Source organism: Lemur catta, chromosome 9 (assembly GCF_020740605.2).
Source record: "Lemur catta isolate mLemCat1 chromosome 9, mLemCat1.pri, whole genome shotgun sequence".
Taxonomy (NCBI): domain Eukaryota; kingdom Metazoa; phylum Chordata; class Mammalia; order Primates; family Lemuridae; genus Lemur; species Lemur catta.
In genome coordinates this window covers 35,144,130-35,169,993 of record NC_059136.1, presented here as the reverse complement: position 1 = coordinate 35,169,993, position 25,864 = coordinate 35,144,130, and the positions used below count along the sequence as shown (strand labels likewise).

General features: G+C 39.5%; 1 long non-coding RNA gene and 1 other non-coding gene across 2 annotated transcripts; both read left to right on the top strand.

Annotated features, from left to right (window-relative positions):
* The first annotated feature begins 2,684 nt into the window (after positions 1 to 2,684).
* On the top strand, positions 2,685 to 25,585 carry LOC123644539. Its single transcript, XR_006737171.1, has 3 exons — positions 2,685 to 2,696; positions 3,826 to 4,018; positions 24,613 to 25,585. It is a non-coding gene; the product is annotated as an uncharacterized LOC123644539 (long non-coding RNA).
* On the top strand, positions 5,777 to 5,883 carry LOC123645305. Its single transcript, XR_006737498.1, has one exon. It is a non-coding gene; the product is annotated as a U6 spliceosomal RNA (small nuclear RNA).
* Positions 25,586 to 25,864: the final 279 nt, after the last annotated feature.

Genomic DNA, 25,864 nt, shown 5'->3' with positions numbered 1-25,864 from the left:
CTGTGTAAGCTAAGGAAATAAAGAAAATCCCCTTTTCTCATTTTTTTCTAGGTATTTTAATGCTATAGGGGTACAATTTTGTTCCCATGACCCTGAAACTACCACAAGCACAATTAACAGATATATGTGTCTGGGGCAAGCCAGAGACTCCCCTTCCTGAAGATTTTTAAAAAACCCCACCTACACAGATGAAATCAATCAGTGTATCTTTTTAAATTGAGAATGTGTCTGTTCTGGAAATCAAACAATCAAACTGTTAAATAATGGACACATTTGTGTCCAGATAGTATAATTAAACAAGCGCAGTGATCTGCACTGTTGTCATCACGTGTGTGATCTTGGAAAGGGAGGCCGTTTATGACTCCAAGACTCAGTTTCCTTATTTGTGAAAAGGAGATTATAATCTTTATCCCCAGAGGTCCACTGTGAAAAGAACTAGCATAGTATGTGGCACATAGCTGGTTTGGTTTCAACCTGTGGCTAAAACTTTTGGAAATTGGACTTTAGCTGAATGAACCTTGAGAAAAAGTGACATTGGGTAAATGACTGCATCTCTGGACCTAAGTTTCTGCACCTGTATTCTCAGAAGTTTGGAAGAGATGATTTCTGAGAGTTCTTCAAGAGGTAGTAATTATATACAAATTATATTATATTCAATGTACTTTTTACGTTTGTGTATATATATTTATTTTATACACACATACACACACACACACACACACACACACACACACAGATTACTTAATTTAATACTCACCATGCCCTGGGCATTAGATAATACCATCTCCACTAACTGAGGGAAGAGTCAAGGCTGGGAGACAGCAAACAGCCATCCCAGATCACAACACTGAAATGCAGACTACTGGGATGTGAACCTGATCCCACCAACACCACCGATGTTCCCCCGTGTGATGCCGTCATCTCAGACACAGCACTGCGGTGGAGTATGTGTACATGTTGTGGGCATTCCTAAGGCACTGGGATGCTTGTCCCAGCACCTCAGTGATTGCAGTGCTGTATTTTTAGGCCAAGCCTTCTGGGGTCTAGAAAAACACAGATCCAAAACCAAATAAACAAACAACAACAAAACCAAAACTGAAAATAAATAAATAAAAACCCTACAGTCTTCTCCTTCTTATTCATTTAAATGAATAACTAACTACCAATTGACCTCTCTGGGGAGGACAAGGCCACTCACCCTTGTAATCCCCGTCTCTGGACCCACTAGACACAGGCAGAGGCTCAATGCACACTGTCCTGAATGGAGCTCACCTTGTACTTTGTCCATCTCTTGTTCCCAGCACCCTTCTAACTCCTGTCTTTGCAGCATCTTTACTGACTTTGGGACTACCTTTTGGAATTTACCATAATTTTAAAGTAGACGAGCTTAAGAAGCATTCATTTTGGTGCTTCCTTGTTACAGGTAGCAGCCTGAATTCATGAGGTGAGTGACGGCGTAGGAAGTCCTTTTGTTCCCTAAGTGCAAGGTTCTTCCTACCCCAGCACCTAACCTAGGGGGAACTGCCCATCTCTCACTCCCACCACCTTGAACACCATTGCAACACCTATTCCATGCAGATGGCAGGTGGCAAAGAGCATGTCTGCCTCACAACACTACATTTGATGGGGCGATTTCTGCGTTATATCTGGTATGCCCACATAGAATACAGAATTAACAAAAATCAGCTAGGCAGCAGTAACAAAAATCAACGAAGGTGTTCCCCAGAGCAGAGGAAGACCCTGAAGATACGGAAAGGAGAGGAGAATTAAGTGAGAGGAAAAATGTGTGAGCTAATATTTTTTACATTTATCCCCACTAAAAACCCTTGGTGGAATAGGCCATGTTACAGCAAGACAATTTTGGCCCTGAGATATCTGTCACTGCTAGAAAAAGAAAACGGTGTCTCTAATCTGATTGTCAAGGTTGGGTTTAGGCCAGTGAGGGCTGCAAATCTGGGGTCTCCTGAGAGAGATGTATGGGGACAAAATCTACCTGTAGCTTTTAGCTGAAGGCACTGGAAATGAAACCACATGGGAGGAAGAAAGGAAAATAAAGTTTACTGAGTACCTACTACGTTTCCAGTCAGGACTGCTCAGATGCCAAACTCACAAGCCTGCAAACTAGGCTCCTTGACTTTCCAGTTATATAACCTTGCAATTTGTTTAACCTTACAGTACATAATAAAATTTTTATGAGGAGTAAATGAAATGAGTCAAATAAAGTTCTACACCCTAGCATGTAGTAGCCCTTGATAAGTTTTATCTCTTACTGTGATGGGGCTTATTGCAATGTGAGTGGGGGCATTTTTGACTGCCTCAATGACGGGGTGCTACACTGGCATTTAGAGCGCAGTTTCCAGAATGCTTAATGTCTTACAATGTATGCAAAAGACTTGCACGAATGGGGTGTTCCCCATATGTCAATACAGTCCTTGTTGGGAAACAAAGCTAGGCCCTATTCTGTGGGCTTCATAGTTTTTAATCATTATTAAAAGAGATGCTATATGGTCAGTTATTATTCCCCCTGATTCACAGATGAGGAAACTGAGATTTTCAATAACTTTTCCAAGGTCAAAAAGCTATGAACAAGCATTGCTCAGGGTTGAATTCATAGATTCAAAATTAAATTATGCTTCCTTGATTACAAGTTTCCAGATATTAGTGTTCAAGTCTTTCTGAAACATGGAAAATTGAAAGTAAGTCAATATATTTCTATCAGAATTGTAACAGAAGTACCCTAATTGGGTAGAAAAAGTAGCTAATTTACAGGGTAATTGTTGAACTTTGGCAACCCCGGCCATGTGAGAAGCTGTTCCTTGGCTGTGAGGGAGATTGTCTTTCTAACCACCAGCCTCTCTTGTACAGGGAGCCTCTTCTCTCAGAACTGGAGTGAACACACAGTGGAAATGCCCGTGGGCATCCACAGTGATGGCCAGAGAACAATGCAAATATCTAGGCATCCTTTACCCAGCATCTGACTGAGTTTGTGTTTACATTCCTTTATTCATTTAAAAACATTTCTTGAATCCATTCAAGGATGAGACTTTGTGATAAAAACCGAGGATACAAAAGTAAATCTTCAAGGAGTTTCTGATTTAATGGAGAGGACACATACATAAGAAAGGATTGCTATCCACTGTGAGAAGGATGCTGATAGAAGGGTTTACGAGGTGCAAAGACAGCATGACGGCAGGGGAGGCTGGATCTCCTCCAGGGAATCCAAGCAGGCCTCCCTGTTTCAGCTGTGGTGTGGGCATTTGTCAGGGATATATCAGGAGAGGACTTTGCAGGGAGAGAGGAGAACAGGTACAAAGTAAGAAACAAGGGTAAGGACCTGAGCTCTAAGTAGTTTGGCAAAGTATGAACAAGGGTATAAGGAAAAATGGAAAAATATAAGGCTGGAGAGTAGCCAGGGCAAGATAAAGAAGGAAATTTGCTGAAAAGTTCACCTTTTGGGGGGAAGTTGATAGGGAAACAGTAGTAGCATAGGAATAAAATTGTGTGTTGTTTGGATGCACTTTGTACAGTCATGCACTGCTTAATGACATTTTGGTCAACAACTGACCTCACATATGCTGGTGGTCCCATAGATTATAATGGAGATGAAAATTTTCTATCACCTAGTGACATCGCAGCCATTGTAATGTCATAGTGCAATGCATTACTTCCCTGTTTGTGGTGATGCTGGTGTAAACAAACCTACTGTGCTGCCCGTCCTATAAAAGGAGAGCACATACAATTATGTATGGTAAGTAATACTTGATAATAAATGACTATGTTACTAGTTTGTGTATTGACTATACTATACTTTTATAATTATTTCAGAGAGTACTCCTACTTACGAAGTAAAAAAAAGGTAGCTGTAAAACACCTTAGGCAAGTCCTTTAGAAGGTATTCCAGAAGAAGACATTATTATCCTAGAGTATGACAACCCCCTGCATGTTACTGCCCTGAAGACCTTCCAGTGGGACAAGATATGGAGGTGGAAAACAGTGATATCAATGATCCTAACCCCGGGTGAGTAGGCCTTGACTAATTTGTGTGTTTGTATCTTAGTTTTTAACAAAAGAGTTTAAAAAAGTAAAGAAAAAATTAGAAAAAAATTAAAAATAGAAAAACTCTTATGGACTAAGGATATATAGAAAGAATATTTTTTACAAGTGTGCAATGTATTACAATTTAAGCTAACTGTTATCACAAAAGAGTCAAAAGGGTTAAAAGTTAAAAGTTTTTAACGTAAAAAGTTACAGTGAGCTAATTTAAATTTATTATTGAAGAAAGAAATGTTTTAAAATAAATTTAGTGTAGCCTAAGTGTACCATGTTTACAAAGTCTACAGTACTGCGCAGTAATGTCTTAGGCCCTTAATATATTCATTCACCACTCACTCACTGACTCACCCAGAGCAACTTTCAGTCCTGTAGGCTTTATTCATGGTAAGTGCTCTATACTATTTTTTTTATGTTTTATAACATGTTTTTACTATACTTTTTCTATGTGTACATATGTTCAGATACACAAATACTTACCACTGTGTTACAATTGCCTGCAGTATTCAGCACAGTAACACGCGGTACAGGCTTGTAGCTTAGTAGCAATGGGCTATATCCTAAGTCTGTAGTAGGTTGTACCATATAGGTTTGTGTAAGTACTCTCTGTGATGTTCACACACAGACAAAATTGCATAAGGACGTATTTCTCAGAACTTCTTCCAATAGTTTAGTGACATGTGAATGTATTTAATATAGAAAAAAATATGTATCAAGTTCTGCCTTTTCTACCCATGATGTCCCCGTCATTATCTAATGAGCCACCCCAAGTCCTTACAATTATCCTTGGGGTTGTGTCTCACACTGATTTCTTTCCTTGCATCTCATCTCCTCTGTGGTTCCCTAATCCAAAATCCCATCCTTTTGAATTTGAATCACTACAATGGCCTCACAATTACTCTCTCCCTCCTTAAATCCATCCTTCACATACAGAGCTTTCCAAAATCAGGAATACCAGGAAATGTGCTAAATACAAGATAGGGGCTCAACATATATTTCTTAAATGAATGTTAATAAATGGCAATTAAAAGTCATATAGGGATTTATAATTTACAAAGCATTTTCTCAACCCTCTAAATTTTATAGCATTGTCTTCTGTGTTACATCCATTAAGTACTAAAGAGTATAAGAAAGACACAAAACAGCTATGATAGGAATAAAAAATAAAGAGTTAAAGATTCCAGAGAGCAGTACCAGGAGGTAAAATATTGAATGTAGACATGGAAGTGGGATTTAATAAACTTTTCAAAATGGAAGAATATTGTTGTAAGTTGAATTGTGTCCTTCAAAGTTTATACGGAATCAACCCAAATGCCCATCAATTCATGAGTGGATTAACAAATGTGGTATATCTATACCACGGAATACTACTCAGCCATAAAGAAGGATGACTTAATTCCTTTTGCAACAGTATTAATGGAGTTGGAGACCATTATTACAAGTGAAGTATCTAAAGAATGGAAAAACAAACAACACCTGTACTCAATATAAAACTGGAACTAACTGATGAGCACACATGTGCATACAGGGAAGTAAAACTCAATGGAAATCAAACAGGGGGGAGTGGGGAGGAGGGGATGGGCAAAAACCTACCTAACGGGTACAATGAACACTATCTGTATAACAGACACACTTATAACCCTGACTCAACCATTACGAAAGTGACCATGTAACCAAAAACATTTGTACACCCATAATACTTTGAAATTAAAAAAAATTATATGTTGTGCTTGCTTTGGCAGCATGTATACTAAAATTGGAACGATACAGAGAAGATTAGTATGGCCCCTGTGCAAGGATGACATGCAAATTCATGAAGCGTTCCATAAAAAAAAATAAAAAAATAAAAAGAATAAGAAAAAAAATTATATGTTGAAGCTCTAACTCCTAGTAGCTCAGGAAGTGACATTTCTTGGAAACAGGGTTATTGCAAATATAACGGGTTGAGTTCATACTGGAATAGGGTGGGCCCCTTATCCAGTATGATTGGTGTCCTTATAAAAAGGAGTCATTTGGATGGAAAGGCAGGCATGCATAAAAGGAAGATGATGTGAAGAGACACAGGGAGATGACAAGGTGGCCATCAACAAACCAAGGAGAGAGGAACAGATTCTTCCCAGACAGTCCTCAGAAGGACCCATCCCTGCTGACAGATTTTGAATTTGAATTTATATCATCTAGAACTGTGAAACAATACACTTCTGTGGTTTAAGCCACCTAGTTTGTGGTACTTTGTTATAGCAGCCCTAGCAAAGTCACACAAATATCAAGGAATTAGGATGTTAGGTTTTGGATGGCTTATCCATGTGGCTGCCTCTAGTGGATACTATTGGTACCACACCCTTATTCCCTTGGATGCCTTTTGCCATTTCCATGAGCCTCTTCCCACTTCATTGAGTTTTCTGTGTCTTCTTTCTGGAATATAGCCTTCAGGTTACTGGAGCAGCTTTTCTCTCATTTGCAGACAGTCCCTGCGGGTTTACAACCCCCCTTCCCATACCCAGTGGCCCTAGACCAACAGCTGAAGGATACAGGGATAGGAACCGCCAGCTCTCTGGCCTCTGAGGCAGAACCTACACTCCAGAGATACATTGCAGTATAAAGATGAAGCTGCCTTCCATAGGACTTCATCTGAGGTCTTTACCTCGCCCCATTTACCTCATTCATTTGCCAGATTCTCCCGGGAACATTGCCTCAATAAGTCACTTGCACCTGAATCCTCATCTCAAGATTTGTTTCTGGAGACCCCAGCTTAAGACACTGTTGACTGTCCCCTCAGCACCCATAATGGTTAAAGTTGGAGTAGATAATAAGTCTGCAATTTCTCCATAAATAATGGAAGTGAGGTTGGTAAATGCCAGCCAGGGGATAGATCGAAGGCAGTATGGCCAGATGGCACCTTAGAAAACAAAGAGTTTTGCACAAGATGGAAAAATAACACATGGAGGTGGCAAAGGGGACCTAAGAGAATGTCAACACAGCCCCTGCTGTGCCCATGGTACACAAGGAGCCATTTAGAATTATGAATAACATGAGCATAGGTATAAGCATGATGCAACCTAAATCCCAGCAGATAGGTTTAATAGTTCCCGTACCCTGATTCTTAGCATGTGCTTTTACATGTGCTCATTATGCTCCAAAAGAGTTAAGGCAATGTGTGGAACTTGTAGCAAGGAAGTGACTTTTTCACCTGCAGAATTTGGCTCAGTGTTAGTTAAATGCTTTGGAATTTAAAGTGATTTTTTTCTTTCTTTAAAATGTCTAAATGCTGTGTTGATAAATGTCACATAGAATAACGAATGTGATGGAATGTGCTGAAGATAATGGGAGTTACTTTCTAGTTCACCTGAACCATGACTTGTCTACATTTAGCAAGAATAATGAATGTAATTTAATACTGCACCTTTGCAGGGAAGTGACTCAAAACACTTTTCAAAGTGAATATTAAAATGCTGAATTATGCCATAAAGACATAGATTTAAGTAGATAATAATAGCTCACACACTTACAAAAGCACACAGTGCAGTAGAGGGTACATTTAAAAAATATACATCATATTCTTATTAGGTAGAAAGATGAAGACAGATGGAGAAGTCAACATGGAATAAGGAAAAAACAAAGGTCAGGTAGAGAGTAAATGGTGATGTTAATGAATAGAGCCAGCACAGGATACTCCAGAGGGCATGACAGCCAGAGCCAAACAGAACAAGGTTAGATCTACCATGGGTGATCTGGATGGCTTTGAACAAGTCGTTTAACCTGTTGAAGCTTTCATTTTTCTACCTATGTAAAAATGAGCTAATATTTCCTATTTTATAGGGTTTTCATCGGTAATTAATGAGATAACATATATATTAGCTCAATAAAAGATAGCTTTTATTACTATTATCCTTATATCAACAAGATGTAGTATCCACAGCCACCGTCTACTCACTTATAAGATCCTGTTACCCACCTTAACACACATAGTGACATGTCACTCTATAAGTCCATCACAAGCTCATCTCCCTCTATTCCATGAATTACAGTCATAAATCATACGCAAGGCTTGAAGAAAAAAGCATTAGAATTCATCTAGTCCAACCACCATAATTTATACATAAATAGATTGAAGCCCAATGTGGTGAAGTGGTTTGTTCATGATCACACATCAGCACAGCTACCAATTTGTTCCAGGGACTGTGCCCAGCACTTTTCATGCATTACTGTATCTGATTGTTATAATGACTATATGAGGGAGATTTTCTTACTTATCCCTGAGTAAACTAAGGCATGCAGAGGAAAATGGTTTGCCTAAAGTCACACAACTCTCAGCTGGCACAGCTGTGTTTCCATACCCAGGACTGTCTGACTCCTGAGCAGGTGTCTTCAGAGTCCCTCCCTTCCCTTCTTGCTTCCCACTCCCTGTTTCCACAGGGCGAGGAAGCAGCTCAGGCCGTAATCTCTGGTGCTTTTGTGGGTTACTTGTTACTATGGCCATGTCTTCTTTCCTTGGGACTTTCCCTGTCTCCCATGGGAGTGGGAAAGTTGAGAGGATGCTGCAAACAGCACCATCTCTTCTTTTGCTCTACATAGGGACTTTTGCCTTGGTTCTTTTCCAAAGATTTGAGTGAGAAAAATCCAAGTTTTAATTTAATGTGTCTTTAGTCAAGTCTTAAAGGCATTGGGAGACTCAGCTGCCTCTTATGAAAAGTGGAGTTATAATTATGCAGCATTCATGAGGATCAAATAAGACATGTGAAAATGCTTTGAAAATAAAAAAGTGCTATATATTACACATTTATTTGTATGTCACACAGAAGGTGAGGATTACAGTAATTTTCCAATAATCTGTATTTTATGAGTGAGATGTGTTCACTAGTTTACTGACCATAAAACACTAATTCACAAAACGACGATTACTCTGTCAAATTCTTAGGAGTCATGATGGCCATTTAGGTTTTTGAATACAAGACAAAGGTAAAATATTAGTTTGAAATGATGGCTAAGAACACAGAACTTTCATACCAGGTCACCAATAGGACTTCTTAAGCCAGCAAAATCCTTGGCAGCAGCCTTTTCCAATAAATCCACCTGTCAGAAGAAACAATGACCCTTCCCCTGGAACAGGAACAAAACCATTGAACTCTCCAAGGTGGACTTGGAACAGAAGTCTCCAAAACAACTTCAATACATCTTATTCCTTCCCCATTGATTGAGGCAAGTACAAGAGGTGATGGAATTCCTTCAACCCAGTCAGTCAAGAGGCTCACCAATCCAGAACGACCCCCAGAGACCCAGATAAGAGAGTGAATTAATTGTCCATTGTAAATATCGGCATCCTTTGGCCAAGATGCCAACCGTTATTTTCTAATATGAGTAGCACTAAGAACTTATATTTTGACTGGAACCTAGGAAGCCAATACAAAACATAAAGGTCATTCCAGCTTCCTGACAACAATCAATGTGGGATGGTTTGCTGCTGGAAATCCAAGGGAAACAAGATCAACTGTGGGATGTTGTTTTCAATTTTGTGGATCCCAGAGATGAAAGGCAACTTAGAGGTTATCTTGCCAAACCTCCCCCTTTTACCCAGGAAGATCCAAGAGGGGAGGCAACTTGTCCAAGGGCACATAGCTAGTCATGTGGCAGAATTGGATATAGTTGCCAGTCTCCTTGCTCTTTTCACATGCTTTTTTTCATAACACAACATGGTCTCCAATCATTAGCTCTGACTGGCATTCTAGCATCCAATATATATTTATTGAGTGAGTGCTTACTATATGCTCAGCTAGGTTCCCAGCACTAGCTCTCAAAAAGAAATGAATTATGTAGACAGTAAAGAACCATTTATTGATGCATAGTATCTTATTTAATCCCCACAACAGCACTGTGAGTCTGGGGTAATTATCCCTATTATGAATGAGGAAACCAAAACTTGCTCATGGTCACACAGAGAATTCACAGCAGAGGTGTGATTGTGATTTAAGCTGTCTTGACACCACATTCTAGGATCTACACCCCATACCATGTTGTTTCTCTCATTCCAGATCTTTCTCCTCCATCTTCAACTCTTGCATGCCCTTACATACTTATTTCTGCAGGGTCTTGTTTTTGTCCAGCTGTCAGGGATGAACAGCAATCTGCGAACTTACAAAGCCTCTGCCCTCAAGGAAGCTGACATGATTGAGGTCCACAGTCCAAAGACCATAAACAGATACATATCTGATAGTTGTCAGTTTGGGATTAGCTCTAAGAAGGAAAATGAAGTGGAGTAAAGGAGACTAGCCTGACAGGAGGAGGAGCTATTTTAGATGGGGTAGCCAGGTAAGGGAAGGCTGACCCTTCTTTGGGGGAAACATTTGAGCAGAGGTTGAATATAATAAAGCCCAGGGGTAGAGATAGGAAGCCGGGCAAAGGCGTCAGTGGTTGGACTTGACAATACAAATACAAATGGAGATTTGGGGGAAGAATCAGCGTCGTGTGGCAGAGAAGAGCACACACTCTAACATCAGTGCTCCTGGGATTAAACATCTGGGCCACTTATTGGCTGCCTGACCAGAGCAAGTTGATTCAAATCCTCTGGCCCTCAGCTGCTTTCTCTCTAAAATGTGGCTAACAATAGTACTCACTTATAGGATCACGTGAGGATTAATTGAAAACAGTGCCTGCCACAGTATAAACAACAAACATCAGCTATATTTCCCCCTTCAGCATTAAATGATATGTCTATCCTTCCTTTAACTTAATATTATTGTCATAGATTCTTTCTATACTTACAAACAAAAGCAAGACCCTTTAACATTTTTATTTATTTTTGTATTTCATACAGTTTATTTTATTTATTTGTTAATTTTTTATTTTTTTAATAAAATATGAGGAAAGCTGATAAAATAAAATCAATGAAAGGGAAGCTGTTCTAGTTTACTCACGGGAGTGGTACACTGTCTGCTCAGCCCCACCCAAACCCCCGCAGTGAGGACCACCACAGCGGGGCTCTTGGGCCTCAGAGAGCACAGTTAGTAGCATTCCTATCGGTCAGAGCTCCTACCACAATGATAGCCATGAAATAGGGGCCGGACCTGTCATTGTTAAAAGAATGTTGAAAATTGCAAAGTAGAACCTTGGTTTTTTTTCTTTTCTTTTTTTTTTTTTTTTTTTTTTGAGAAAAGAGATTACTAGGCCACACCACAGAGAGCCATCCTTCTTGAAGTGGATATCTGGGGTTGTTTATGTAGCTCAGACTTAGTCACAAGTTCAGAACATTCTGTGGGTTTTACTGGAACTCAATATCATGGCTCATCCCGACTCAGATCAGTCTGAGTAAGGCTGCTAGTGACCTCCCCTGGGGCAGTGGCTCAGATTCCCAGTTCTACAAGAGAAAACAGGCCTCCTGCTTTGCCACCATTCTCAAGGAGGGCCCCTGTGCTTTCCACACCTCCAGGGGCCAGGGCTGCAGGGCTAGAAGGGTCAGGCAGGTGAGTCAGGCTGTGTCCATTGCTCAACGGGGACACCTTCTGATGTTCTGCAGTCTAGAGAGGCTGCGACTTTGGCTTTCTAGAAATATCTCGCCCGGGCACGGTGGCTCTCGCCTGTAATCCTAGCTCTCTGGGAGGCTGAGGCGGGTGGATCACTCGAGGTCAGGAGTTTGAGACCAGCCTGAGCAAGAGTGAGACCCCGTCTCTACTAAAAATAGAAAGAAAATTATCTGGACAACCAAAAAATACATATAGAAAAAAAAATTAGCCGGGCATGGTGGTGCATGCCTGTAGTCCCAGCTACTCGGGAGGCTGAGGCAGAAGGATTGCTTGAGCCCAGGAGTTTGAGGTTGCTGTGAGCTAGGCTGACGCCATGGCACTCTAGCCAGGGTGACAGAGCAGGACTCTGCCTCAAAAAAAAAAAAAAAAGAAAAGAAAACGCAATATCTCCATTACCTGTGGGTCAACAAGTTATGTTTTTATTCCTTTCATGTATCTTACTTATGTGCCACTGGGTGTGGTTAGTCCAAATATGGGTCTGTTGTTGAGGGTTTGTTTACTTCACTTTGCCTCACCACAGCACTTACCAAAACCCCATTTCTTCAGAGTCCTGAACCTCACCCTGTTCAGGGAAAGCCACTCTTATTTATTGAATACCCTATGATGTGCCAGCCAGAGGATAGGCATTTTCACCTACAGAGCCTTGTTTAATCCTCTCAACAGTCCTCTGAGGAAGAAATTAATTGTATTTCCTCTGTAGAAGAGGAAAATGAGATCCAAAGACATTAAATAAGTTACCCAAGGTCACACAGTGAATAAATAGCAAATTGTCAGTTCAAACCAAAGTTAGGTAGACTTGAAATTCTCCTTTCTTTCTACTGAGCTATATTCTAATAAGAAAGTCTAATTTTTTTTAAAAAAAGGTCTAATGTTTCAGTTTAACCCAATGTGAAATAGTTATGTTTTTAATATCTAAGATTATTTACCCAGATTAATTTTTAGATGGTATAGTTTCAGCTTGTGTGTATGTGTGAATGTGTGTGTGTGTGCATGTGTATGTCTATGAGTGTGTGGAACAGAGAAAAAAGCAATCAAAATGAGCGGGGGAAATTAAGAATGACACACTTAGACATATATGTTCTTCTTTCTCTGGCCCTCAGTTTCCATCACCATAAAATTCACCAATTGGACAAAGCATTTCCAATGCCCCTTCCAGCTCTTAACATTTGTCCTCCCTGTGTGAAAGGAAAACTGTTTTCTTCTTTCTATGATTCACTTATATTTAAAGATCTCTGTTTCTCCTGAAGCCAAATCAAATCTGACAGAAAAATCAGGTGGGGCACCTGCAATATTGACCTGGCTTCTAGCTGCACACACTATTAGTGAAGACTGTAGCCTGAAAGGAAATTATTTTGTGGTGAGCAGGTTTTCCTGCCAGTGAGTGGTCAGTGAGTGAGACCAAATTCATAGTGCCTCAGGGAAAGGGTTTCGGAAGAGGTAGTGGCCAGGCCAATATGGACCTCTGGCTAAGAAGAACTCAGGTGCGGAGTGTTGAGCATGGGGGAAGTTCCTGGGAAACTATGCTTACAGGTGTGAGCGGAGATTAGTGATGGGTCAGGAAGGGGAATGGAAGATGATTCAAACAAATCCAAAGAATAAAGGTCTAAGAAACACGGCTGGAGATTGGACCAAGGAATGCTCTTTACGAAGAGTTAGCAGGAGTAGGTGTCCCTCATGTGCAAGGCAGCAAATTGTGGCTTAGTGCTCATACCACACCAAATTTTGCCAACACATGCTTATTTCTAACTTAGTGGTTCAGGAAATCTGTTATAGAGAAACTAGATTTAGAATTGAAAGGGACATACATTAGAAACTACCTCATCTAACTTCCTTTACAATGCAGAAACCACTTTTACGAAACCTCAAAAAATGGCAAATATTTCTACTATTTTTCTGTCTTTCCTAATCCTTCGAAGGACAGTATTAAGGACAGAGTAGAGTAAGACAGATGGGCTTGGGATGCCAATTATGGCATTTACTAGTTGTATGGCTTTGGGCAAACAAGTAATCTTTATGAACCTTAGTTTCTCTAAAAGAAATTAGAATTCTTTGTGCTTTAGAAGTGTAAGGATTAAATAAGATGTTTATAATTGTTTAGCATATGCCTGGCACACAAAAAGTGCTCAAGAAATGTTAACTTCTAATATGCTTATGTAAATATATCTCATTTTAATCCTGTAAGTATCCTACGAGGTAGTTATTATTACTCTTATTTTATGCACCAACAGATTGAGCCTAGAAGAATTTGAATTAAGTTGATCGTGGTAACAAAACTAACAGGCAGAACAAGGAATAAACCTAGGCTTATCTAGCTACAAAGCCCAATTGTCTTCAATTAAATCATAATGTCTTCCACACTGAGCAAAATTCGGCTTTCCCCAGCTCTCCAGCAACTGGGAATCAACATAATATAGTTCTTAAAGATACAAGATAGTACTGTCCTTTGCAGTACTGTGAAAATTAAGTATCATAATAAAAATAAAACACTGCACACTGGGCATATAATATTCATTTGTACTAAATTTCCACTAGCATTTCCGTTGCTGGCACAGAACCTTACACAGAGAAAGTGTTCAATAAATGATTGCTAAATAATTGATGGCATATACTTTGTGTTTTGGGGACACCACAGGAAAAGTCTACTTCTCCTCAAGCACTGTACGGTTATGAAAGGATGTTTGTAATGTCTCCTTCCAATCTCTTGTCAAGGCTACATGGCGCCGTTTTCCTTACCTTCCACTCAGCTATTTCTCATGTCTTCAGACAGAGGTCACACAGAGTGGCTGCCAGGTCACTGTGGGAGAAACCAAAAGGAGAAAGTCACAGGCCTGTTCCCAGCCCCGACTCCCCCCTCCCCCTGGTCACCTAGCCTCATTTCCGTTTCCCAAACAAGACACACTTTATGAGACACTACTCTGATTTTCCCCCTCTCTTTCAAGAAGACATGACTTTAAAGCACAGATAAAGAATTTAACCTGGGTGAAGGCCACAGCATGGAAACATTTGATGAGCAGGTAACACCTAGAGTGCAACCTAAGCACCCCGCATATGCAATGGGAAGTGGGTTTTTAGATCTCCTCAGAGAAGCTGCCTCCTCTAAATCTTTGGTCTTAATGAGGTATTAACCTGTTTTACTCCTCAACTTTAGTTCTTTAGCCTGAGATTTGTTAACCCAAATTGTCTTTTTCCCCCTAATATTAGACAAGATGACATTGTGATTATGTGTCGGTAGCATGGTAAATTACATATGGGTAACAGTGTCCCTAAAGGAGCTTGGGAGGTTATTGTCCCGTAATTCTAACACATCTGACAAGCAGGAGGGTGTCAGAGAGCTGTTGCTCTATAAATGCATGGAGGGAAGCCAGGAAATGCTACCTAGATTCCAAAGTCAGGCGACTCATTATGGGTACTTTCTAAGGCCTGGATACCAGCTAGGGCTGACATGGCTTTGGTTATAGAATAAAACCACATTGCTTCCATATTGAGTAAATTGTGCTTTCTAGAATATGGGGTGCACGGCTCTTAATGTGTGAAGTGTTAAGGCTCTTTTTTTTTTATTTATATGCTCATTTAACACATTTTAAAAAATTAATTAGCATTTATTGAGAGTTATTTTTCTTTCTGTTTCGTTTGTTTTGTTTTTGCTACATGTTGGACATTTAGCTAGGTTTTCTTTTTCATGAATTATTTTATTTCATTTTCATAACCCTTCTAAGAGGTAGGTATCACCATTTTTAGATTAAAACTGGAACACAGATTGTTTATTACTTACTAGTACACCTAATTGTAGGAGAGTTAGAACTTAGCAATATTTGTGTACCTTACCCAATTTTAAAAAAGCTAACATTCAAGCCCATAAGGAGCTTGTAGTTTCCAGGGCAATATAGATAAATGGATGGAGAGATAGATAAGTGAGATGTATGTTCAGATTTAACGTTTAATAACATGAAAAAAAAAGTTTCCCCGGGAAGCCCCACCCCAAATAGATATAAATATGGTTAAAATAAGCATTTTTAAAAGGACATAGGCAAGATCACATAAAGATAAATTTCTAAATATCCCAAATTAAGAAAAAACTCAAAGTGGTCATGGTGGGAAATATCTGAGTTGGCATTGTGGCAACTTACAATGGATGCTGGAGGCAGACATAGGCTTTAATGATTTATGGCTGAGGTTTGAATGTCTCTGTGAGATCAAGAACATCAAATCTTGAGCCTGAGTACAGTGGAGAGCTGAAACTTTACATTCTTACAGATACAAAGTCCTATGAGGAGTTTGACCTCTATTAGTAAGGTACTGAAAAACTCCAAACACTGATATACAGAAGCAATATAAGATTTTCCTCTGCCCAGGACCCTGGATAGAAATGAAATATCTCTTAAAGGAAATCAAAACACAAGGCTATACCACTTGAGGTTGAGGGGTTTGAATTTATAGTTCCTACAGGGCATGGAAATCCTGAATAGAATTACTAATACAACAACTAGTTATAGATTCATGAAGCAACTGGGTATCACCATGGATGAAAACATAAAATGTTTATAATTCAGTCTGTGTGATCTTGGAAGTGAAAGAAACAACTTACACTGAAGATGAGCTCACAATCACAAATTATAAACCGTGTGAGGAAATGCTACATCAAGAGGGCAAGCCAGCAAACCCAACTCACTGGAAACACAGTATTACAAGAATTAAATACAATGGAACAAGCAGAGAGGGACTATAAAGTAGAAAGTATTTGAATACAGTAAAGAGAAACAAAAAGGTATTACAACCAAAATGAAAAAACAATGTACTGTGGACAAAAACAAAGTGTATTTTATCAAAACAAAACAGAGGAACTTTTCTTAAGATGAAAAATATGTGGCTATTGATGGGGTGCTTAATGGAAGGGGTATGCAACAAAGAGATGCAGAAGAAAAAAAATAGTGACATATAGATCTGAAGTGATTACATAGAATATGATTCAACAAAAATAAAGATAGAAAATATGAAAGAAAAGTTAAGATAGATGGAAGATATAATAAGTCTATTCAACATATATCTAGTAGGTTATCTGAGACAGAGAGAGAGGGAGAGAGAGAATGGAGAGAATGGGAGAAAAGTAACATTTAAAAAGATCATGACTTAGAAGTTTCCTAAATAGAAGAACATTATGAGTCTTCAGAATAAAGAATCACAATGAATTCTGTGGATAATAAAACAAACACAAACCTCAGTTAGACACATAATGTAGAAATACAGAATACCAAACACAGAGAGATGATGTAAAAGCAAGCAGAGAGAGAAAAGACAGATTACCTATGAAGATGCAGCAATTAGACTGACAGTCACAATGGATGCTGGAAACCAGTTAAATAATATTTGCAAAATGTGGAAAGGATGAACGAGAAAAATATTAGGAGCAATAATGAGCAAAAAAAAAAAATGGGAAGTGTCTAAATGAATCTAAATAAGGCTTACTGTAGAAAACATCAAGATGATTACTAATTGAGGTGTTCCAAGAAGGATGGAATTAAAATACTAGTTATCAACACGATGAAAGATAAAAAAGGGTGATAGGTGTTAAAGTGTGCTAGAATGCTTATTTTATTGTGGGGGTATAGGTAATCCACTATGAACTTTGACACTGTTAAATCAAGTTTAGGGATAATTCTAAATAACAGAATGTAGAAGTCATAGCTTTTAAATCAGTAGAGCATGAGGAAAGGAGTAGGAATAAAGATAATCTGGTCATTTTGGAAGAAGGGAGGGACGGGAAAAAGAAGCACAAAAGAAGAAAGGAAGTTAGAAAGCACAAAATGATATTAATAGATAGAATACAGAACCCAGAATTAGGCTTATTTATAAGTGAAGACTTAATATGTAAAAAATCATCAGGAATGAATGGACAAGTCAATAGATAGTACTAGAAAAACTGGCCATCCAAGTTCAATAAATAAATAAATAAATAAGGCCCTTACCTCACATTATCCACTAAAATGCATTTCAGGCGAACTAAGAACATAGAGGTGAATAACACAACTTCAAAACTTATAAATGAAGAAAATACGGTATTTTCACTATCTTTGGCAAGAAAAGGAGTTTTTCAATAAGACACAAAAAGACCAAACTGTAAAGGAAAAAACTGACAACTTTGTGTACCTTGAAATTCAGAGCATCTGCACGGCAAATGCACCAAAACCAAAGCGGAAAGATATAGACTAGTAAAAATTATTAGCCAGAAATCAATTGAGAGAAAAAAAATCTGATGAGTAAAACATACATGGAGGGGGAAAACAACCTAATTATAGAATAGACAAATTATTTAAACTGACAATCTATGAAAAAAGAGACAAGAATAACCCATAAACAGTAAAATTCCATTTCACATCTTTTAGTGTTAACGTTAATTATTTTTTTAAAAAAATACCATGTGTTGGTGAGAATGTAGAGAAACAGCAACCCTCATTTGCTGATGGCAGGAGTTTGGATTAAAACTCAAAATGCACAGCAATTTTGTAATAACTATAATGTAAATATGAAGAGGTATACTTAATGTCTACACTTGACTCCTCTCTCAGGAATACTGTATGTTTTAGGGAAGTTGACCCCATCCGTGGTTTAGAGGTGGGACATGTGGCTCAATATTAACTCCTCATCACACATTCTTCTGTCTATTCATAGAATAGCTGCAGGACTTAAGGGGGTCCAATTAGACAAAAGCTGAGAAGAGTTTTATTGGACACTCTCCTCCTTGCTGTGAGCCAGGAAGCGTGCGACCTCCACAGCCAACAGGCAAGGAGCTTGCCAATAACACAGTAGAGGCTGGGTGATTAGAGCTGAGATATGGAGAGAAAGCAATTCTTGGTTTTATCTTGAGTCACTGGATGAAAAGCTTCTCCTAAAATCAGTTAACTGTGAACTATTCAGTCATACAAGCCAAAAAAATAAAGAGTAAAGAAAAACCTGTCTTATGCTAGTTATGTCATTTTGAGTCCTGTTTTGTTTTGTTTTCTGTGTCCACACCCCATAGCATACTAAGAGGGGTAGGATTTAACCAGACATAAAGAAAAGGGGAGACTATTCACACATGTAGGATAAGGTGAATATTGCATTATAGATATATTGTGCTTTGCTTTGAGTGCATTCTTCCATAGCACCCTGTACTTCCCAAGCTTGTCCTTTTTCACACTTAATTGTTATTGTTTATTTCTTCTAGGGTCATATATACTTTGCTTGTTATTGCATCCATAGAGCCTATCCCAGTGCCAGGCACCTTGTAGGCATTTGATAAATATTTGTTGGATCAATGTTGATTGAAAAGCATAATGCAGGGCTTATAGACAGGAGCAAAACCAACAGTTGGTGGGATCCACACCAGAGCAGAAGAAGCTGGTATCACTGTCAATCCATGCACCAAGTGGCAGATTCTGAAACACAGCCAGAGAGAAGAGACATAGCTTAAAAATACTGCAGGGAAAATGACCTTGAGAATTCATTCACCCATTCATTTATTTAAGAGGAAATGGGAATTTGGACTCACATGTGTGTGGCTCACTGACTCCCTGCCAGGCACTGTTTTAAAGGCTTTTTACTTCATTCAGTTCTCACGACCTCCCTCCAGGTAATGTGATAGAGCCTAGCACCTAGTAGGTGATTGACTCATAGAGCAGTGGTAGTTGGATGAATGAATAACTCCAAAGTCTGTGTTCTTTTTACTGATCAAGTACGTCCCATGAATACAGACTGGGTAGCTTTTGTGAGCCAACAAAGTGGAAGACATTGCTGAAACAATGAGAATAATTCTGGCAGATGGTGCCTTACTGATCTGGAATACCTTTTTCACAGTTTGAGGTGCATGATGCTTTAAAAGCCCCACTTGATACTCCTTATAAAGTTTAAGTCATAGAGTGAATGATAAATATGACCTAGGTAGACACAAGGGGTCTTCTGACCTGCCTAATGCAAAGAGTAAAGATTTTGGAAGAAGATATTGATAGACAAGATGAGGATAGATATGGAGCCAATTAAAATTTAAAAAATAATAATTAGCTAATAGTAGTAAGATTAATTTAAAAGGATGGACTTATAGCCTAGGATGGAGGCTGTTTCCAAAATCAGATACTTGAGAATCTACTCTGGGTCTTGACAACAGAACTGAGGAAGGAACAAATACATCCTCAAGGGACTGTGAAAGGAATGTAGTAGAGTTAGTGGCATTGCCACAGGCAGTAGAACTTAAAGGATAGGAATGTGGATAAGAGTTAGACTTAGAAGTTTAGGTTGTTACCCTATCTCATCTACTTAAGCTTTAAGCTTAAACTTCCGATCTGTAAAATGGGAATAATAATGAAACTTACCTCTTGTGTTAGAATGTAAAAGGCATTGCCTAGAACCTGATTAATGTTTGATAAATGTTAGCTGATATTATTGTTCAGGGGCCTGATAAAGAGCATATATCAAGGATAGAACAGTTTAAATACAAACAATTACAAAAAGAATGGCAAAAGTAAGAACAATTTTGGAAAAGAGTAGGTCTTTTTTTTTTTTTTTAGCAGATCAGCTTGCTTTTTGGTGTGATGAGTAAATTTAACACACGTTTACACTTACTGCGTGCTTAGCTCTGTGTCAGACTCAAGGGTGCTTGAAGGGAACTTACAGCATGTGGCTTTCAGAATTCTGTAGCTTTCATAGGCAATTGCACTTAGGGGCTAACAGTTTTGGTTTTGGAGTTAGACTGTCAAGTTTTGAACTCCTGTTTGGCCACTTAATAGCATTTTATTTTTCTCTCCAAACCTCAGCTTTCTTTTCTAAAAAAAGTAGGGCAGGAGGCAAAACAAATTCCTAGGGTTCTTGAGAGGTTTAAAGATAAAATAAGAAAAGCACTTACCATAATATCTGGTATGTACTGAGATATTTGTAGGAGTAGTAACAATAGTAGTGTAAATATAGGTAAAGGTAGTCATAGTAATAAAATTAACATCTGAATTACTGCCTGTGGTCAGGCCAGAGGTTCAGAGTAAGTGTGTACGTTTTGCAGAAGTTAACACAGAGGCCAGAATGGAGCCACCATCATGAGCAATGTTTTCCACGAGGATAGCAGTAGAGGGAAGAGGACTGGGGCTTGAGAGGAGGGGAAAATAGAGTCAGCAATGGGACAGAATGGGCTGACAGAAAGATAGGAGTAATGTCTGAGATCTGAGGAAAGATGGTGTTTCCAGAACATGGAGCCAACTGTGTCACTGAGAGGTCAAAGAAATTGAGACCTAAGGCGAGATCTGGGGTAAATTTCAAAAGGACTGTTTAGGTCCCATTATAGGAGCAGGTATTACTATAAATGATTTCAGTGGGAAACATGTTGACAGGAAAGTTGAACAAATTGGTAGCTGAAAGTGCGACACAGGTAGGAGGATCATCAGGATAAGAGGCTCCACCCATGTGTTCAGATCTAATTGCCATGGCCTGTCCCCTAGGCCACCTGCTCTGTGGCCACGGGAGGGTGCTACCCTTTCTTATTCAGCCTACCCTTAAACACCCTGCTTCCCTTGCAGTTGGCTGTGGCCAGGGGCCTGAGTTATAATAGCCAACGGGTATGAGCTGAGTGATATGTGCCACTTTTAGGCCTGGCCCACAGCTTTCCCTGGACAATCCTGCTCTTTCTCTATTCCCAGGTGGATGGGAGAAGTCCAAGGACATGGGGGAGGGGCATTCACTGGCAGACAGTGCCTGGGTCCCTGAATGACTATGTGGATCACAGCCCTGCTCTCCTACCCCCAACTGTCATTGCACTATAATAAACTTTTATTGTACTAGGTCACTAAAATTTTACATTTTTTGTCACAATGGTTAATTTACCTTGACTGATGCAGTTAATAACTATTCTCTGCTTCTTCATATGTGAGATTGGGCTAGTGATAGCTACTTACCTGACAGTTATTTTTTTCCCTGCTAATGAAACCTAAATCATAATGAGTTAATTGCCATTCTTTTGCTTTAAGGAAGTCTGGCTCCCTCCTCAGCCCTAGCCATGGAATGGGGTGTGTGTGTGTGTGTGTATATATGTGTGTGTGAGTGTGCATGTATGGATACATGCACATGCCCTCATGCACTGGCCAATTTAAGCCAGGTGTAGCAATTTCCCCGCCTTGCCTGTGAATGGCTCAGTTGGGATGGGGTCAAGGAGACATGGAGGGAAGTTCTCTGAGGCGCTTCTAGGAGAGATACTTAAAAAGGGATATTCATTCCTCTTTTCTAATTTTACACATTATTATGTGAGGATGTGACGCCTCGAGTTACAACAGCCACCTTGTGTTCAGTAAGAGAAAAATCTGAGGGCAAATCCGGCAGGCTGAAGAGGGTGGAATGCAAAGGTGTAGACCCATCCTGGAAGCATCCTACCGCTGGAAGTGTTTTAGGTATGATACTGATACTGTCTTTTATTTATATCATTCTTAGTTGGTTCTTGGGTTACCCATATAAATCATATTCTAACCAGTATTTTGGTTAGGACTAAACCAGTTAGGACATAAGAATTGCAAGCCATGTGGCAAGTGATCAAAAATGTCATCATCAAAATAATTACCACGATCACTGTCAAAGCATGGACCTCCTGCCCCTAGCCCAGTGCTTTAGACCTCATTGCCTCCCTGATCTCAGCAGAAAAATAAACTCCTCTGGGCCTGTGACAAAATATGTTCTAAGGGGCAGGATAATGGCCAGAGAAAAACAGCCAAAGAGCCCTGCCTCTTTTGGAAACTGAGGCTGTGGAGGAGATTTGTTCATTGATGGCACAGGATGTGTCTTTTAGATAATAAGATATTTATAGGGTACGGTGAAACCTTGGGATAGCAGGTGTCCTATACAAATAAGGGTATTACTAGCTAGATAATATTTAACGAACACTCCCTCCTTATCGCAAGTAATTCAAGGCAATAGAATACAATATTATAGTTCATGGCAAGCAGCAGAAGGGGAAAGCATAGAATCTTTACATCATTTCTATTAAGTGATCAGTAGAGATAGATGTAGAGTCTTGCTGTCCTGCTTTCTGCCTTCATTCAGGCTGCTCAGAAAGATGGGCGCTGCTTTAAGAAAGATGATGCCAATATCAAACAGTCATTACTGTGCTCATCCTTCCAGAATCCAATAAAAAGAATCAAGTTGAATATATGTAATGAAGCCCTAGATGAAATGAGAGGCTATTTTCTTGCCATTGAATGAGGATAAGTTGTTAAGAATAACAACAGCATTGAGGAAAAGAAGGAAGGAAAGTAGAAGGAGAAAGAACAGGGATTTTTTTCTTTACTGTTTTCCTCTTTATCAATGTCTTTCATATATAATTTCCTTTTAAAATATGATGCTCAAAGCAGTGAGGTAGCCTCTGTTACCTACATTTAACAGATGACGACACTGATGCCCAGGAAGTACAGTGACTTATCTGAGATCGCAGATCTGAGTCCAAACACCATCTTACTTTTGCTCAGTCCCATTGCTTTTCATTTCTTTCTCTCTGGGATGAGAATCTTGGGTGGCCTGAACTTAATACTCAGAAATGACAGTCCTCCTGTCCTTTGAGGAGCTGGCTGAGACTCAGGAAGGTGCATCTGCAATGAGCCATGTTGTATGGGGTGAGAAGACCCTGTGCTTAGAAGGGAAGATCTTGGTCTGGATCCCGATGAAATACTGTCTACACTTTGTAATCTGGGGGAAGCAACTAAACCTCTCACAGCTTCCGTTTCTTTAAGTTTGAAAAGCAAACCGGCTGTATGAGATTGTGTCTCAGATTTATGTTATAGTGTGATGATTATTTTCTCTTCTGTTTTGCCTCACACTGGTTGACCCCTATTTAAAAACAAAACAAAATAAAAGGAAAATAACATGGGAAAACACTCCTGGACACCTTTGCTATTTATATTTGTCCAGTTTATGTGTTTTCCTAATGTGTGTAAAGAAATTTGTGAATGCCATTTTTTACATATATGCCACAAGTTCTAATCGTACAGAGCTAACATTTTAGCCACGAATACCTCTCCATGTCACAAATCTCTAGCATTTCATAAAAGCAGGCCTACAAATGCTCTCACAAATCACTTCATTCCAGAACCAAGTCATTGGATGGTTGGGTGCATGGCCCACTTTGTTCCACACCCTCCTAGTTGTATCTTTTTTTATGGAAAATGGACCTGCTAGGATTCTTTCTCATGCCTCAGGCTGAAAGCCCAAGTAAACTGTGAACAGCTTCCTTAAGATGATTTCCATTTCCTTCCGGCTGTGTGGTCCCAGTATCCCTGCATAAAAGTTGTTTTTTTTTTTTTTATTTTTAGAAAGAATCATCTAGCCCCACACATTCTAGGTTAAGGCAGGTCCTACTCCTCCTCCTGAAAGAGTACTTCTCCTGGGCTCTGGGCAGCATCCATCCACGTGACAAAGCATGTCTGCTTTGCAAGCACATAGGTTTCTCATTTATTCTGCAGAACGATCATGTATGTCAGGCAGGGACTGACAGCCCCATTTTATGGATAGGGAAACCAGCTCAGAGAGATGAGACCACACGCCAAAGCTGATGTTGGTAACGAGCAGTTAACCTAATCCCCCTGGCTCCATGTCTCTGTCTCCACTTTCTACTCTAACACATCTCTGTAAGTTATCCCAATGCACGGCTATCCTTGGTGACAATCTGATGTCTATGACATTTTCACTAAAACTTCTTTTACTTTAATTCTTTTCACGACTCATTCAATTCCCATGCCTCAATTTCCCCATCTATTAAAATACCAAAAAGTAATTAAGCTGAGTTACCTATGTTTGACTTGTTGAAGTAGTTTGAATTTTTCTGAATTGGGACGAACATAAAGTGCCTTGTTATTTCACTAATTAATAGCGTTTGCTTGGAAATGCCACTGTTAGTGCACAGTAAATGATAAGGCTTATAATTATGGATGACAGTAATTGCTTCTGTTTTGTCCTTAACTTCATCCCAGTTTTATCTTCCTGAGCTATAGTTACCTCTGTAGGGGTTAGTAAAACATATTAAAAATATCTAAACAATAGCTTCCTTTCCCAGGGGTTTGGAAATTGATGAATCATCCTACGCTGCAGCATTCAAACTAGCTGTGTGCTTGACATGGGGGAGGAAAAGTGGACTCTTTGAAATGCGAGCTGAGTACAGATCATTCCACCTGCCCTGTGCGTGTCCTGTTCACTCTCCACTTGACCCTCTGTGCTCAACGTCACCTGGAGTCTGAAATCTGGAAGCAGAAAGTCCTTGACTGGAGTCAGTGGAGAGAAAATCATCACCTGTTTGGGCACAAACAGGCCTGGTGACTGCGTCACTGTTTGTTAAGTGAGATCAGCTAATAGTTGCACAGCGGGCCTTCAAAGCATGGCTGTGGGGCCGAGGAAGTTTCTGTAATGCACTGTCTGTGCTAAGGCCTTGGACTTTAGAGCTCAAGTGCACCCAGCGCATTTGGAGCTTGTTGACAGCCTCTCCCGTGGATTCTATTTGGTTAAACGGCAGTGGCAAAGAATTGATTTTCGTTTCCATCATGCTTTGCCTGAGTCTCTCTTTAGCCACACTCTTGCTTCCTGGCTTTTGGGCGAGTTGGTCCCTCTGCCTGGGACACCCTTTCCTCCGGATAACAGCATGGCTTCCTTTTAGTTATCTACTTGCAAATCACCTCCTTGAAGACCTCTTAGGCTGTTCCCTTTCTTCTTACCCAGCCTCATCTTTCTTCATAACACCTGATATTATTTTGCGTATTTATTTGGTTAGTCGCCTGTCGTTTACCTTCCCCCACCGGAGTATAAATTCCCTGAAGGCAAGAGACACTCATCTGTTTTGTCCACTGATGTGTTCCCACTGTCCACAAGAGTACCTGGCCCATCCTAGACCCTCCAGAAATATTTCTTGAATAAGTGAACAAATGAACATGTACAGAAATGATTTCCCCTCATTTTATAAATGAAAAACCTAAAAAACTGGGAGGGTCAATAAAGTAGTCAAGTTTAATGAACAGGTAGTGGCAGAGTTAGGATTAACACTTTGATTTCCTAAAGCACAATCCAAGATTTATTTTTTTTTTTTTGAACTCTGTATGACACTGTTCTCCAGAAATTTGGCAACTAAGACGTCACTGGCCTCGCCATACCCACTGTTGTTGCCAGTCTTTAACCAGTTCATGTCTGGGGGCATGACTAGAACTTTATGAAGTAAGTGCTTATTAACGAAGTTCTTTTTGAATGTATGTTTTTCATCTCCCTTTTAAGGGCAAAGGTGGTTGAAAATTAGTTATACTACACATTTTAAAAACATTTTT